At 32.6% G+C, this 10,732-nt stretch overlaps 1 pseudogene; it reads right to left on the bottom strand.

The window, feature by feature from the left end:
• Window positions 1–4,765: 4,765 nt before the first annotated feature.
• Window positions 4,766–7,477, bottom strand: LOC133782477 (septum-promoting GTP-binding protein 1-like; annotated as a pseudogene).
• Between the last annotated feature and the right edge of the window lie 3,255 nt (window positions 7,478–10,732).

Below are 10,732 nucleotides of genomic sequence, written 5' to 3' on the forward strand. Positions count from 1 at the left end.
AGGTCAAATTGGACACCACTTATCTGAAATATAGAAAGAGTATATAATTTTAGGCCAAAGAATCACCCAAAAATGATTTTTAAATTAGGAGTTAAGGCCTTTGCAAAATTCATATTAAATCTGAAAAATAAATTATGGCAGCTGGTTTTCACTTTTTGTAAGGTTATAAATTGTTTTAGGAGCTATATTTTGGTAGTATTACTTTAGACTTATTGAAGATAAAGTCATTAAAACAGTTTGTGAAATTCTTCTTAGTTTATGAGTAATAAATTTTACAAGTTCGGTTATTGAAACTGAAACTTTTCAATATTGGACAATTCTGACCTATGGTTTTAGAACACTTATATTGTGTTGAAAAATTGTGTTTTAGACAAAAATATTTTGCGTGAACCTTGTCTATATAACAACGTTCGATCCCGTAAAAAATCCTAAGAAGTTATTCAATGATTTTAAAATAGCGAGGTCTCAAAGTTAGTCATTTTACACAAAACGAGCTATTTCCAACACATAGTCAATTTTATAAAAAAATTCTAAGTAAAAGTAAAAAAATTTACCAAAATTCTACTTTTACTAATTAATAGATTTATAATTCATGTTAATGAATTATTAAGGTTAAATTGAATGAAGAAATACTATTTTTACAAGATTAATGGATTTTAATTTTAAATTTGAAAAAAGGGGGTCCAAAGCCCTAATTTTAAATAAACTAAATAAAGGACTTTTTAGCAACATAATTTTTTTCAAGGGCCTTTAACTAAATTGACTTTTAATCTTAATTTTATTCTTAATAAAAGTAAAATCCACTTTTCTCTAATTATTATTTACTTCCTTAAAATAATCATTTCTTAACAAATTATTTCACTAAGGGCGATCCCATAATTTAGCATGTTTTTTGAAAATTTACTAACCCGGCTAGGACCGATAGTTGTGACAGCGTCATAGAGTATGCTTATTGGTTAATACTTAGATAACGAGGTTTAAAAGTTTGAATTAGTCATTTAGTGGGCTAAACTAAATAAGGACGATAATACCCTTACTTAGTAAACTGTAATGACTAAAATGTTTGATATTTTATTAATAACTTAATTGACATAATTAATCCGACTATATTGTAGGAATTACGGCATTGGCTAAAAGGAGTGAGTAGCCGTGGTTTAAGGATTTACGCTCGGAGCGATGGAATCCAAGTTAGTCAACCTTTGACTTCTATGGCTACAACCTGAAACATACTAGTGTATTTGTAACGCCCTGGATAGCCAAGACCGCTACACTGTGTACTTATAAAGGTGCAGGACTCGCTAGTCAAGTCATTAATTTGAAAACGTGTCACTAGACATGTAAGATCTATGGTTAAAAAGGTTTCGGTCTCAAAAGACTCATTTCATATATTTAAACTGTAATAAACAAGGGATCCCATAAACACAAAGTTAAAATAAGTTTACAGACTTCCAAAAGTACATAAGTATCCACTAGCCATACTAAGGCAAAACAGACAGTCTTTAGGTTCCATGTCCTTGCCTAGACCTCAACCGTGGCGGCCAAGCACCTGGCTATGTACATTCCGCTCGCCGAGCTCTCCAGTCAGGGCTGATCTAACTTGCTCTTGTCTTTACCTGCACCACGTAGCACCCGTGAGCCAAGGCCCAGCAAGAAAACATCACAGATAACTCAAACAATAATAACAGACAAATAGCTCTATATGCATGTATACTCACTAGATAGTCCACAACAGATAATCAGCATATACAATCCAATACAAGATACATTCTACCACATATACTGCTCATATCACATAATAATCAGAGCCGACGACCTAGGCCGCGCCCTCTGTTTAACCCACTGACTCTGGCCCGCTTAAACCAAGCTCAGTGCATAATAAGCTGTCCTCGGCTACCAGTGGCCGAGCCGCGCCCTGTGCGCTAGTGAGACCCTTGACACCCTTAGGTCGTTGGTTCACTAAATGGCTTGCATGGCATAATACCATCCTTTGAAGCTTTTACAATAAGGAGCCCTTAGTCCCGGCTCATATAATCAACTAGGTGCAGTTTTCTTACCTTTAGCTTTCAGATGAGTTAGTTACGGGCGATACTCCTTGAGCGCGATCCGATCCTCGAGCCCTAGCTTAACACCTAGTCACAACCATGAAGAAAGACACCATTAACAACCTTAAATGAGCTTCCAAGCCAAGTTCTAGTACTCGAAACATTGAACTTCACCAAATATGGTAAAAGACTCAACCCCGAGCACCCTAGGTTAAATTCCCAAGCCTAAAATCTTAAAATCCCAAAATCCCTTAAGCGCCGCGGCATAGGCCACCCATGTCGCGGCATGACCCCCAAACAGAGCCATCCAAGGCACAAAAACAGGTAAGGGCCATGGCATTGCTTGGACCATGCTGCGGCCCGCCCTCCTTCCTCAGCATGCAACAACCTTGAAGGGCCGCGGCTCACCAAGAACCATGCCGCGGCTCGACCCTTCGAACCCAGAAAAAACCACCATTTTCAATCTCTAAACCTCACCTTAAGATATCCCAAAGCCCCCAACTCAAAACCAATTAACTCCCAACTTCCTTAACATGATCTAAGCAACATAATTCCCAAGAAAACACAGTCTATCACACTCTAATCCTCTCCTTTCCATTTCTGAAACCCAAGTGCTACAAACACCCAAACCAGCCACTCAAACACAATCTAGAACCTCTGAACTTGGAGTTAGAACTCACCTTTGCTGTAGAATCACTTCACCAAGCTGTGGCCAAGCTAGGTCCCCAAGTTCCCTTCTTAATTCTGCCTTAGAACATCACAACTAAACTTGCTTCAGCACTTAACTAAAACCCAGTTAAAACTCATAAGTCAACCATAGAAAACAGAGTTAGATGCTTACCTTAAATCTTGCTCCAGTTCCTTGATTAAACCCCTGAGCTAGACCCCCAAATCCACTCTACAAATCTCAGAATTCCAACTTGCTTCTCCCTTAAGTTTTCTATGTTTTTCTCTCCTTGGTTTCCTTTGAGCGTGTAAGTGAGCTGAGAGAAAATGCTTAGTCAGTTTGTGTTTTTCTTCTAAAGGCTTCCTTAAGTCTAACTTATCCATTAAGTTAATCCCGAGGCTCGGGGTACCGGAACTGTCCCCAAGGCCGAAATGGTAAAATCCCCCAATATTCCCGCCTAGACACCCTAACCTCAAATATATCTCCAATTATTTATTTTCATCACCCGATAGTCTAAATCACTACCTGATACCTAAAATAACCTTGACTTGCCCAAAGTCAATTATAATACCCCGTTGTGACTTTTCTCGCTATCTAGCCCTAGGATCGCCTCGAGTCGCCGACTGCAGATTTATCCACATCATAATGTGGTTCTCGCATATATCATATATCATATTACCACATAATATAATCAATTATCATATAAGCATCATTAAACATATAATTACTCATTAAATCACAATTATTCCAGTAATGCCCTCCTGGCACACTAATGAAGGCCCTTAAGCCTTATTAGTGAATTTGGGTCGTTACAGTATTGATTGCTAGAAATAAGATATTACACTAGTTATAAGAAGGGGCTCAATTAGAGACAATGACTAGGGGTGCTTAGATCCTTTATGGGATGGTGCGGTAGGTACCCCGCCTATCTTAGCAAAGTGCAAACGGTTTCTGCCTTTGACATTCTTATAGTCTGGTTCAAGTCCATGACAATTATCATCTTTAATGCCCAATCCTGTTCAAGTCCGTGACAATTATTATCGGTCTAGTTCAAGCCCGTGACAATTATTATCGGTCCAGTTCAAGTCTGTGACAATTATTAGCAGTCCGGTTAAAGTCTGTGACATTTACTATTAGGTCCGGTTCAAGTCCGTGACATCTGGCTATGGATTAAGCATATTGGTAAAAACTAAAAATCTCAATGAGCCAATGTAACTCTAGTCACACTCTTGATAGCACTTATGCCCTGGGTAACACGAAGGTTACTCTGGTTGGGGATTTAGGGTAGGGTTAATAGTGTTGAGAGCTGGGTCTCCACTACTGTTTGTTTTAAGGGGCGCCCTAACGCCCCAACTTTATTGACAACTCCCAAGTTTGCTTCTAGGATTTTTTTTTATTTCTAATATTGTTCCAATATATATCTGCTTGCTCTGGGATTTTCTGCGTGCATGATTAATTTGATTATTTCTTGTTATCAGGCATAACTATAAGTTTGCCAGGACGCTTAGGCGTTCTTGAACTGTCTATTTAGGGTCTGAATTTATCCAAAACCTTAATTTTGTAAGTGGTTTGACTTCCGATCAATGACTTGGTCATTGACCCCTGCCTGTTTTTATGATTTTATGTTGTAAGGTTGAACTTAGTAATTGTTTTCGCTTACGTAGTTATTTCATGATGTAGGTAAGTGCAAGGGCAAAGCAGTGCAGTGAATGCTAGAGTCTGCTTACGGGAGTGTACATGTGGCCCGACCTTTTAGGAAAATGTCTTTTGGGGCTAACACTGCTTTATTAATTATGTTTATACTATTTATGTTTACTTTAAGTTGTTTAAGAACCGTTGTAACTGGTTAAGTGTGCGCACACAACTTTTCTTTTTAAAGATTTTTTTATGTGAATTTTTGGTAACATGTTTATAATGAAATAGTTATTTTCAGCATTGTTTTTGGTCTTGTTCCTTTGGGCCTTGACAATACTGTTCTTCACAATCTCAAACACAAAACTGAAACTCACAAACAAAAAACTGAAACAATAATATAGGAATAGTAGATGCACACATATAAGAAAGACCAGATTTAAACCTAAATCCAAACAAAACTACAATGTAATCACAACCACAAAACAACAACAATGGATCTCTAGTCATTAATATTTTTCCTTTTTAAAAAAAAAATCATTAATAACTAATATAAAACACAAAATATCATATCCATAAAGAAATAACGAAATTTAATCACTTCACCACTCTGCATAAACATAGCAATCTAAACAGGATTTTAATGAGCTCTTGGGGCTACTATGCATTTTGGGATTGGAAACTCCATCTTTTGGCTTTTACTCCTTTTTCACTTTTTCTTTTTTTTTTTCAAAAAGAAAAAATTATATCTATATATGCTAGCTTTTTATCTCAAGCTATATGTACATGGATTAGTTTATTAGCAAGAAAAAAAAAATTAAAAATCGATAATGGGTTCTCCAATAGTCAAGTTTCTGTTTACTGTCCATGGTAGGTTAAAGAGCTTGGCCGTGATGAATTTGAATATCTTGTTAACATTTATGTTGTGAGTTGCACTTGAGAAAAACAGAGTAGCATCCATTGCCCTTGCATAAGCCCTTGCCTACAATATTACCAAAATCAGATATAAATATATATTTTTTGTTCTTGCAATTTGATCCTTAGACTATACTTAATTGACATGTGGCCCTATTGTGATATATCTTTACGCGTAGAGAGAAAGAGAGAAAGGTGGAGTTTGGCCAAAGTGTTGGAAAAACAAGGAATTTGAGTTTGGCAATCTTAAGTGTCAAGAGTTGACAAAACAAGATCACTACACCTCCTAGAAGACTCAAAACATTCTATACTTTCGATTAGGAAATAATGTCACTCTTTGAAAACTACGAGTGTTGAATATATAACTGTAATCAATATCTAATTATAATGGTACCTTTTCAAGATGTTTTAGCAAAGAATCATCTACTATTTTTCTTTTAAGCTAAAAGTGAAAAAAAAAAAATGACGAGTGCTATTTTTGTGTCTTCTTTTTGTTACCAATTAAGTTTGAGAAAGTTAAAATGTAAAATTTGTACCCGTTGGTGTTTCTGCAAAAACTTGCCTTTTTGCTTACCTGAGTCACAATTGTCCATTGAAGATCTGGAGGAAGTTTAGCGAAATCGTCGAATTTTGTCCCTATTAAAATTGGAATTGCTGTCTGGAAAAAAAACATTAACAATTAAAGTTAATAGAAACTTTGAAGAAATTCATGTTAATAATAATGCAGAGATATCACTTGTGGTAAGCAATGCCTTAAACAAAGTTGGTCATGTCCCACAAGTAGTCATTTTAAGGGTAAAGTAACAAATTCAGTGCTAAAATATTTTTTATGTTGGGAACTTTTTATATACAATTTCACATCAATGTGATGATCAATATTCCATTTTATTTTTCTTTAAAGACTTTTATACATGCTTTCACTCTTTATTTACTTTTTACTGAAATAATCTGTAATAAAAAACAGACTTTAGTTTTTTAAAAAAAGCAAATCATGGACAATTATTTAGTTACTGCAGTTTTTTCCGTTCAGGGATTAAATCAATTATAACATTAAAAAAAATATAACATTTTTATAATTTCATGAAATTAGTATCATATAATTGTTACTTTACCAAAAAAATGAAAACAAAAAAAGAGTAACCCCTAAAAATTTAGAAGTATAGAGAAACTAGTTTTAATACCTGATTCCACTTTCTTGCTTGACTATACCACCCAATAACACTGCCAAGAAAAAGAAACACAAAACAATTAAACCCCACTAGTTAAATTATTGGACATATGATTAATCATAATTATTAGACTAATATATAAAGAAACAAGTTAATAGCTTTCACTCCCACTAATTTTAGAAAATCTTGAGCATAATTAATAGGTATTATTTACCTATTTAGTGTACACCGACTAGTGAGATCAAACATGAATAAAATCGCTACTGCATCTTTGCAAGCGATCGGAACATGAGGAAGGGATGTTTGGTCACCTAGAAAATTCAACATTTCAGCAAGAAAATTGAAAAGGAAAATTAGTAATTAAGAATTATAAGTCTCAAATATATTTGTTTATATATAGATCAAGAGATATATAAAATGCATTATATATATAATTATATATGTACCTCCTACATCCCAAATGCTAAAAGAAATCCTTGCTCCTTGGACAACCAAAGTCTTATCCATTAAATTTAGTCCTGTCATATTTAAGCTCTTCCTTTCTTGCTCATCTCCCACATATTTGATCTTCAAAACAAATATTAAAAGAAAAAATTGTTGATAAGGTTCAAAATACATGACGTTTATGTTTTATGAGAAAATTAATTAGTACTCACAAAAAAAAAAAACTATAAAATTAGAACTCACAACAAAACTTGTTTTTCCAATCTGACAATCACCAAGCAAACTGATCTTCAAATTCACTGAATCCGGATCCGAGCCACATGCAGCAGCGGCGGGGGCAGAAGCAGAAGCTGAGGTGTCCTCTATGGCCTCAGCCGGGGTGGTGCGAGCCGAAGCCGCCCGGCAAGACAACCTCCGGTAGCGGACTGGTGGCTTGCCTATTGAACAAACCACAATTTTATCCCATATGAACCTGAAAAATTGCTTTACTATAGAAACCCTCTCTAATATACTCCACCGAATATTGACATGAACCACTCTTCGGCAAATTTGACTCATTTTTCTATTTTGGCTTCGTTGATGATCTTAGCCATTAAGATTTTAAGGTCTCTCTCCTGGTTTTAGAAAGAAAGAAAAAGGTACTGCAAAAAAAGAAAGAAAGAAGGAAGGAAAAAAAATTGTTAATTAATTATATATATATATATATTTGTTTAGGATATGTATGAAAGTTTCTTTTAACTAACCAAAGTGACTGACTCACTGTGTTATACCAGAGGACAGTTGACCGGTATTTGTCACTGTGTTATACAGTCCATAAAGCCGGCTTCTCGGGTGTTACGTCAAAGATGGTTTTTTGGTCATTTGGACAGAAGGGTGTTTTCGTCATTTCGATACAAAAGGGTAGTTTTGTAAGAAGCAGTGTAAAAACAAGTGAAAGGGGATAAGACTATACGAGGGTTTGTCCAAGAATCTTATGAGGTGGTCTTTAACATAAGAAAATTTAAGAGCCATATTATATTTGAACCTTAAAAAAATATATATATATATATACTCTATTAATTAAAAAAATTAATTATTTTTCATATTTTTTCCTCAATATTTTTTTGACATTCTTTTAATTATTTTTTTTTGTTAATTTCAATAATTTTATAATTTTTTTTCATAATTTTTTTATTAAATAATGTATAATTTCTTTGACAATTTTTTTTTATATATTTTTTTAAAATTTTATTTTATTTAAATATTTAAAATATATATTATTTGTATATATTTTTTAGAATAGAAAAAAGAAAAAAAATAAAAATGTGAGCATAAGTTAATAAATATATATTATATATTAATTTTTAATAAAAATAGAGTGATTTAATCAAATTTTGAAGTGCAAATATTATCACCTCCTTAAGAATGTGACTAATTAATTTCGAAAAGGGAATTATTTGGTGTGGTGCTCCTTAGTGGATAATGGTGTGTTGTGGGGCAATTATATTTAGGGTTAATTCTTAAATGTTGAAGATGTTCTTTACACTTTTTTTTTTGGTAAAAAGTATTTTCCAATGCGTGTTTGGTGGATTGTTTTCCTTACTTGTTTAAGAAAGGTACATAATTTTTTTTTTAAAATGAAGAAATGATTGTTTTCTATTCGTTTATTAAAAAAAAATCCACTAGTTACCAAATATGACTTGAAAGTGAAGAAATTTTGAAAATAAAAAGCTAGAATATATTCGTTTTCGTACTATGCGTCTATTTATTTAATCATGAAGCATCAATTACATTAACTATATGCTGTTATACTCACCATATAATTTAATAATCAAAGAAAATAAATCCTTCTTTTTTATTGTTTAATTTTCAAATGTAAAAGCTAATTGATAACACTAAAAAAGGTAATTGATGGCATGGTTTGTGATGATATAAAACAATAAAGGAATTTTGTCATTTACTTAAGTAGATCTAGATCAAAGAATCTAAAACTTTTGGAATGAAGTAGAGAGATATATCATTTTTTTTTATGCCTAACATATGTAGGCGATCGATTTTGTGTCGTTCTTTAAAAAATCGGGATGCAGTCTGTTGTACAGAATGAGTGAGTTCCACTTACATTATTGATTTTTTAATTGTTTTGCAACCGGTAGGTGAAGGTTTTGTTGGCCGGTTGGGTTTTTTATTTTTATATTTTGTTAAAAATTTATAGCTTAAAAGTACAAAATGTGGCAGTATTTAGATGTAAGTATAGCAGGCGATGGGTCTGTAGTGTCAGTGGGGAGGGCATTATTGTCTAAATGCACATACATTTATGACGCGAGAGATTTGTAATATTTTGAAAATACATAATAACACGTAGTAATACAAATGAGTACATCATGATGAATATTGAAGCACATTGAGAGTTTTGAGAACATTCACAAAATGAATAAAACGCATGCAGATGAAATTTTTTATATGAATTTTTGTTAAACATATATTATTAAGGTAATTTGGAGTAGAAATAATTTAAGGTGAAATGATTGTGTATAACTTGAAATGTCAAACAATAATTGATTTTTGGTTTTTAATTTTTTTCCTTATAAGAAGCATGATGTTATTAGGATGTTAGAGTGTCATTTTTAAGATTAATTTTAGAGCAATTTTTATTTATCAAAAGTAAAGATAAATTTAACTTGGACCTAGAGTTATATTGTGCCACAAAGTTACCAATATTCTTAACTAACGTACTTAAAGATAATGAAATATAGATACTACAATGTGATATGAAAATAATAATGATGGCAAAAAGTAGTAATCTCAATAAACTCTTCTTAATATCAAAAACAGAAATTTATCAACTTGTATCACGTTACACACATTACAAATAGGAAAGCCAACAAAAAACAAGGCATCACCAATATAATGAAAGAAAAAAATCAAGATAATTCAACTTACAATCCTAGGCACAAAATAAACTCAATTGTATACAATTCTAACAAATTCTCTCATAAACAAAGGAAAATAACAAGGACACTTTATTAGTAGGGCTAGAGCACATTTAGTGAGAAAGACATAATATGTTACATCTTCTAGTTCTTAGGTCTATTAACATTTCCATGTTTACAACACAACGTTCTAGCTCTATCTTAATATTTTATGAACAAATCAGGACAAAGAAAAAGGGTTAAGGAACACTCTGTTTTATTTATAATGAAAGAAAAAATTGAAGCCACCTAAAACAAAGTCGCAGAAACAAAACTTCATCTATTTATAGTTATAATCTTCTAAGGCATAGAAAACAACCCAAAACATTTCATGTATAAGAGTATATATTGTTAGATTAAAATCTTATTATCGGCACATATGTAATAATGTATTATGCTATTATAAATTTTGATACAAAATAAAGTGACCAATTATGTTATAAGTATCATGAGGTATTAATATGTTATGATATAAATGTGTAGACCATAAGTCATATTTATAATTTGATGAGGGGTCAAATTATAAATATCCAAAACTGATATTAATAGCAGTTAATATATACGGTTGTGATCCCCAAGAAACAATACGACTCGTATTCTCTCATTCCCCATCACAGAGAAATACACAGAGAATCTGTTTTCTTGGAAGATCACAACCATCTTTGTATCATCATCTCCAATAATGTCTTCAGGTTAGTGCTTCTGCTCTTGTGTTCATCTTTTTCTTTTAATTTAGCAAATGATCTATACAATTATGATTTAAGATTTATCATATATGCATTTATAGTGACATAATTTTGGATTATGTGTTAGAGATTATTACTTGTTCATGTTACTTGAGTGCATTAGAAATTCTATCAAGTGGTACTAGAGCCACATTTGCTACATTAAATAAAGATTGAATGATTTTGTTCA

The sequence above is a fragment of the Humulus lupulus genome, chromosome 6 (genome assembly GCF_963169125.1).
Source record: "Humulus lupulus chromosome 6, drHumLupu1.1, whole genome shotgun sequence".
Taxonomy (NCBI): domain Eukaryota; kingdom Viridiplantae; phylum Streptophyta; class Magnoliopsida; order Rosales; family Cannabaceae; genus Humulus; species Humulus lupulus.